The 7,500-nt window shown below is 42.5% G+C and overlaps 1 protein-coding gene across 1 annotated transcript in view; it reads left to right on the plus strand.

Moving 5' to 3' along the window:
- The window catches only part of LOC127000968 (uncharacterized), a 77,155-nt gene that overhangs the window by 3,487 nt on the left and 66,168 nt on the right, over positions 1-7,500 (plus strand).

Raw genomic sequence — 7,500 nt, forward strand, 5'->3', positions numbered from 1 at the left:
CTATATTTTGTTTTTGTGTCTGTACATTACTGAGAGACTGAGAGAGTACCTATATAAACAAATGAATAAATAATTTGATTAATAAGTATATACATAATCGATAATCTAAGGAATCAATGAGAAAAAGATCGAGTTGGTTGGTTAATATAATGATTTAAAGAGATAATACCTTGATATATCAGTGATGACATGATGGAATGAAATATATAGTGAGTATATCAATTGATGGATTAATCAGTTGACATAACAAAATACACAAACAAGAAAAGGAAAAAAAAGTAAGTTCAAGCGAGCAAACACGTTGTGGAAATGGCAATTTAAATTCCGCACACACAACAAGGAGAAAGGACTAAACTTTTCCTCCCCAGAGCTCAGACGGAGTGTGTGTGTGTGTGTGTGTGTGTGTGTGTGTGTGTGTGTGTGTGTGTCAATGAAAATTCTGTTGTGACGCTTCCATTGTCGTGAGAAGTCTACATATGGTTTCCTAATCTCTCTCTCTCTGATATGAAAAGCTATAGACTTATTTTTTTATATTCGATTGATACAAAAAAAACCTTCCATGGATAGCTACGTATTTTTAGTTTCAGGATTTTTTTTATCGTCTAAAGCTCACATTTTTAGCTTCAGAGTTTTGTTTCTATCTTTTAAAGGTCACGTATAGTCAAGTTTCAGATCTTTAAGAAACTTTTTAATCTTTAGAGAGAGTTTCTTTAGGAGCCTTTTTTTTTAACATGGTAAGTCTTATTTTTTTCCGTTTTTTTTAACATGGTAAGTCTTATTTTTTCCGTTTTTTTTTTTTTTAAGGCTTCGATCTCTCAAGGCTCATGTTTGCCTTTCGCTTCAAATTCCTTAATATTAAATCACTTTTCTTCTTCCTCTTCTCCTCGATCTTGTTCCTGTCCTTGTTCTTGTTCTTCTTCTTCCTGTTGTGTCAGTCTTCATGTTCTTCAGCCTCCTCCTCCACCTCCTCCTCCTCCTTAACTCTTTTTATGGTTATTTTTCATAATCATCATCTTACTCCCCTCCTTCCGCCTCCTCCTCATTTTTTTCGTTATTTTACATCTTTTCTGCCTCCTCATTTTTCTCGTTCTTATCTGTTACACTAAGATCATCACCATATTTGCCTTATCATGAATCAACAACGGTACTGGCATCACCATTTTTTGTTGTTTCCTGTGACCATCATCACCACCACCACCACCATCACCACCACCAATCAGCATCACCCTCACCACCTCAATCACCACCTATGTTATTAAGGGTTGTTGGATCCTTGAGAGCTTGTAGTTTGGAAGAGAGTTCGCAATGGTTAGGACTGCAGAATTTGGCTCACATATAAATGAAAACAGAGAGAGAGAGAGAGAGAGAGAGAGAGAGAGAGAGAGAGAGAGAGAGAGAGAGAGAGAGAGAGAGAGAGAGAGAGAGAGAGAGAGAGAGAGAGAGTGTTCGCAATGGTCAGGACTTCAGAATTTGGCTCACATATAAATGAAAACAGAGAGAGAGAGAGAGAGAGAGAGAGAGAGAGAGAGAGAGAGAGAGAGAGAGAGAGAGAGAGAGTGAGTGTTCGCAATGGTCAGGACTGCAGAATTTAGCTCACATGTAAATATGAAAACAGAGAGAGAGAGAGAGAGAGAGAGAGAGAGAGAGAGAGAGAGAGAGAGAGAGAGAGAGAGAGAGAGAGAGAGAGTATAGTAATGGTCATGTTAGGTCACTTTATGGTTCTTCTCTCTCTCTCTCTCTCATGACTAAACTTTTGAATGAGTCGCTGTCGTTTCCTTGGTTTTTCTTTCATTTGTTCTCCATTTTTCTTTCTTTCATCCTTTCTTTTTCTCTCTGGTTTTGTTTTTGTTTTTTCCTCTTTTTGTTTCCTCCTCATTGTTTTATTTTCCTTTGTCTTCATTCATCCCCTGCCCCCCTTGCATTCCCTCCTTCTCTCTTCTTCTTCTTCCTCTTCTTCCTCCTTCCAACACCATCTTGTTTCACACGTAATATGATGAGTGTGTAGTGATACTCCTCCTCTTCCTCCTCCTCCTCCTCATCTTCCTCCTCCACCTCCTCCTCCTCTTCTTCCACCACCTCCTTCTAATCCTCTTCTTTCATCCTACTTCTAACGTCTCTCTCTCTCTCTCTCTCTGTTTGCCGATCATTTTGAGAGAGAGAGAGAGAGAGAGAGAGAGAGAGAGAGAGAGAGAGAGAGAGAGAGAGAGAGAGAGAGAGAGAGAGAGAGAGAGAGAGAGAGAGAGAGAGAGAGAGATGGTTGGGGAAGTAAGTAAGAGGGGGAGGAGAGGGAGGGGGCGTATGAAGAGAGAGAGAGAGAGAGAGAGAGAGAGAGAGAGAGAGAGAGAGAGAGAGAGAGAGAGAGAGAGAGAGAGAGAGAGAGAGAGAGAGAGAGGAAAGATCAATACACGAATCCAGGCGTCAGGTGGTATACAAGTTCCCTCCCTTCCCTCCAGTCCCTCCCTCCCTTCCCTCCATTCCCTCCCTCCCTCCCTTCCCACCTCCCTCCTTCCCTTCTGCCACTCCTGCCCTTCCTTCCTTCCTCCCTCCTCAAGGAGATAAAATCATTGAAATATGTCCGCCAAGCATGTGATCTGCAGCCGCCATCATAAATAACAAAAAGCGAAAAGGGATCAAGGAGGTATGGACGATTGAAGGAGGAGGCAATGCGATCCTCATATGTCTGTAGTACACTCTCTCTCCTCAACTCTTTCTTCTCTTTCTCCTCCTCCTCCTCCTCCTCCTCCTCCTCCTACTTCTACGTCTTTCTTATTCCTTTTTATTAATTTTCTCCTATTTTTCTTTCTCCCTTTCTTATTTTTCTCCTTTCTTTTTTTTTCAGTTTTGTTTTTCTATATTTTCCCGGCCTCAAATCTGTCGTGAGTTTTTTATATATATTTTCCGTGTTGTATAGTATAGTGACAGTCTCTCTCTCTCTCTCTCTCTCTCTTCTCTCTCTCTCTCTCTCTCTCTCTCTCTCTCTCTCTCTGAAACAAACAATGAAGCACACATAAAGCACTGAATAGTAATATATCTCTCTCTCTTTCCCACACCTCCTTTTCCTAGCTTTTGCCTCTCCTGCTTCCTATCTCTCATTCCTTCCCGTCTCCTCCTTTCCTTTCCCTTCTCCTCCCCTTCCTTTCCTCTCTATTCTCCTCGCTTCCCCTTCATTAATACTTTCCTCTCCCTTCCTCTCTCTCTCTCCCTTTTTCCTTGTTCCCGTTTCTTTCTTCTTCTTTTAGTCCCAACTCCCTTTCCCTTTATTTCCTTTCCTTGCGTCCTTATCTCCTTCCTCCCTTCCCCTTTCTTTGCTTTCCTTCGTTTCTTTATTTTCCTGTCCATTTTCCTCTCTCTCCTTCCCTTCATTCCTTTACCGCCTCCTCCCTTTCCATTCCTTTTTTTCCCTTTCTTCTTTCAGTACCTCCTCCTCTGTTTCCTTATCTTCCTTTTTTTTATTCTCTCCCTCTTCCTTTTCCTCCTTCCTTCCTTTAGTCTCCCTTCTTCTTATATTCTCTTCCTTCCTTCCTCTCCCTTCCCTTCCCTTTTTAATTTCTCCTCCTTTCCTCTCATCTCTCTTTCCTTCCTTCCTTCCTTTAGTCTCTCCCTTCTCTCTTTATTCTTCCCTTCCTTCCCTTCCTCCCTTTCCTTCCCTTTTTTACTCCTTCCTCCCTTTCCTCTCATATCTTTCCTTCCCTTCCTTCCTTTATACTCTTCCTCCTTTTCCATCACTTCCTTCCTTTCCTTCCTTTCTCCTCCCCCCTCCCTCCTTGTCCTGTACCCCTCAAGTTAGCCTTCCAAAAGTTGAAGTTACTGAGACCTTTAAGACTAAGGAGGAAAGGTGAGAGAGGATGGGACAGGAAGGAGGGAAGGGTAGGAGGGGAAAGGAGAGGAAGAGGAGGAAGGAAGGAGGTGAGGCAATGCAGGAGGGAAACGGAGGAAGAAGGTAAGGAGATATGGAGGGGAAGAGGAGAGAAGGGGGAGTGAGGGAATGGGGAGGAAGGAAAGTTCTCGCGCATTACCCACCGGGAGAACCTGGCACCTTGAGTTACCTGAAGGGAGGGCAAGGCAGTAAGGGAAGGAAGGGGAGGGATGGCTCAAGAAGCAGGATGAGTTACTGTCGTGCTGGAGAGAGAGAGAGAGAGAGAGAGAGAGAGAGAGAGAGAGAGAGAGAGAGAGAGAGAAGGTGTGTCTCTTGCATTGTACTTCTCTATCATGCTTGTCTGTGTGTGTGTGTGTGTGTGTGTGTGTGTGACTTTCAGGGCTTGCAACTAATCCACGCATTATATAAGAGTGAATCTACACACACACACACACACACACACCACCACACACACACACACACACACACACACACACACACATTAGCATTTTAAAACGTTCATACGTAACTAAACGAATCTCTTACTCTGGAAAGCCATTATTTTTTTCTCTTTTTAAATAACACCTTTATTATATTATTATTATATTATTATTACACATATTATTATTATTATTATTATTAGTAGTAGTAGTAGTAGTAGTAGTTGTTGTAGTAGCAGTAGTAGTTGTAGTAGTAGTGTTACACATATTATTATTGTTTTATTGTTATTATTGTTATTGTAATTACTGCCCAGGGATGAAAGTAGAAACCCTGAAAGAAATATATAGGAACTGAACCTTTACATGATATTCACTGAGTCGTCTATATAGGAGAAGGAAGAGGAGGAGATGAGTGAAGAAGAAATGCGTGAGATAGAATAGAGGAGTAAGAAGGAAGAGAAGAGGAAGAGGAGGAGGAGGAGGAAGAAGAAATGCGTGAGACAGAATAGGAGAGTAAAGAAAAAATGTCAAAAACTATGTACCCAAAGATTTTTATTTTTATTTTATTTTACGTTTTGGCCTATTGTGGTAGGCTTCTTCCTGTGGATCCTGAGTTCCTGATGGTCGGTCCACGGCTTTCTTCCTGGTGGGGCCTGATGGTCAGCCCAGCCTGTTCTGGCGCAGGCGAGTGTTTATAGTTTCGCCATCTTGCATTGGCTCAAGCTGCCCTCCCGGAGCTCATCTTTAATCCTAGAATCTAGAGTCCGGGTTGATAGGTGTTCTTCTGGACAGCATGTGGATACTTTTAAGCCACTCGGCGGCAGCTGAAAAATACCAGCTTGGTGGCACCGGTCGGGGATTGAACTTGCGTCCTCCTGAGCGCGGGGCTGTCTCGCTATCCGTTCAGCCACCGCCTCCCGACAACGAGCATTTGAAGACAAAAAAACAAAAATAAGAACACAGGCACGTCTTAGCGTGTGTGTGTGTGTGTGTGTGTGTGTGTGTGTGTGTGTGTGTGTGTGTGTGTGTGTGTGTGTGTGTGCTCTAAATGTTCTTGAAGCTTTTTTATAGGTCAATATTTTTTTTTATCAGCATTATCCTTCTGACCCATTTCCACCATTAGTATTTCCTCACTACACATTTCCAGCATTAGTATTTCTCTGACCCCATTTCAGCATTAGTATTTCCCTCCCGACACATTTCCAGCATTAGTATTATCCCCACGACCCATTTCCAACATTAGTATTTCCCTCAGGACACATTTCCAGCATTAGTATTTCCCTCTCGACCCATTTCCAGCATTAGTATTATCCCCACGACCCATTTCCAGCATTAGTATTATCCCCACGACCCATTTCCAGCATTAGTATTTCCCTCAGGACTCATTTCCAGCATTAGTATTTCCCTCTCGACCCATTTCCAGCATTAGTATTTCCCTCTCGACCCATTTCCTGCATTAGCATTTCCATTTCGAGCCATTTCCAGTATAAGTATTTCCCTCTCGACCCATTTCCAGCATTAGTATTTCCCTCCCGACCCATTTCCAGCATTAGTATTATCCCCACGACCCATTTCCAACATTAGTATTTCCCTCAGGACACATTTCCAGCATTAGTATTTCCCTCTCGACCCATTTCCAGCATTAGTATTATCCCCACGACCCATTTCCAGCATTAGTATTATCCCCACGACCCATTTCCAGCATTAGTATTTCCCTCAGGACTCATTTCCAGCATTAGTATTTCCCTCTCGACCCATTTCCAGCATTAGTATTTCCCTCAGGACTCATTTCCAGCATTAGTATTTCCCTCTCGACCCATTTCCAGCATTAGTATTATCCCCACGACCCATTTCCAGCATTAGTATTATCCCCACGACCCATTTCCACCATTAGTATTTCCCTCAGGACTCATTTCCAGCATTAGTATTTCCCTCTCGACCCATTTCCAGCATTAGTATTATCCCTCTCGACCCATTTCCAGCATTAGTATTTCCCTCTCGACCCATTTCCAGCATTAGTATTATCCCCACGACCCATTTCCACCATTAGAATTATTCCAACGACCCATGTCCAGAATCCGTATTATTCCAACGACCCATTTCCAGCATTAATATTTCCCTTCCGACCCATTTCCAGCATTAGTATTATCCCCACGACCCATTTCCAGCATTAGTATTTCCCTCCCGACCCATTTCCAGCATTAGTATTATCCCCACGACCCATTTCCAGCATTAGTATTATTCCAACGACCCATTTCCAGAATCAGTATTATTCCAACGACCCATTTCCAGCATTAATATTTCCCTTCCGACCCATTTCCAGCATTAGTATTATCCCCACGACCCATTTCCAGCATTAGTATTTCCCTCTCGACCCATTTCCAGCATTAGTATTTCTCTCTCGACCCATTTCCAGCATTAGTATTATTCCAACGACCCATTTCCAGCATTAATATTTCCCTTCCGACCCATTTCCAGCATTAGTATTATTCCAACGACCCATTTCCAGCATTAGTATTATCCCCACGACTCATTTCCAGAATTAGTATTATCCCCACGACCCATTTCCAGCATTAGTATTATTCCCACGACCCATTTCCAGAATTAGTATTATCCCCACGACCCATTTCCAGAATTAGTATTATCCCCACGACCCATTTCCAGCATTAGTATTTCCCTCACGACCCATTTCCAGCATTAGTATTATCCCCACGACCCATTTCCAGAATTAGTATTATCCCCACGACCCATTTCCAGAATTAGTATTATCCCCACGACCCATTTCCAGAATTAGTATTATCCTCACGACCCATTTCCAGAATCAGTATTATCCCCACGACCCATTCCCAGAATTAGTATTATTCCCACGACCCATTTCCAGCATTAGTATTTCCCTCACGACCCATTTCCAGCATTAGTATTATCCCCACGACCCATTTCCAGAATTAGTATTATCCCCACGACCCATTTCCAGCATTAGTATTATTCCCACGACCCATTTCCAGAATTAGTATTATCCCCACGACCCATTTCCAGCATTAGTATTATTCCCACGACCCATTTCCAGCATTAGTATTATTCCCACGACCCATTTCCAGCATTAGTATTATTCCCACGACCCATTTCCAGCATTAGTATTATTCCCACGACCCATTTCCAGCATTAGTATTATTCCCACGACCCATTTCCAGCATTAGTATTATT

The sequence above is a fragment of the Eriocheir sinensis genome, chromosome 19 (genome assembly GCF_024679095.1).
Source record: "Eriocheir sinensis breed Jianghai 21 chromosome 19, ASM2467909v1, whole genome shotgun sequence".
Taxonomy (NCBI): domain Eukaryota; kingdom Metazoa; phylum Arthropoda; class Malacostraca; order Decapoda; family Varunidae; genus Eriocheir; species Eriocheir sinensis.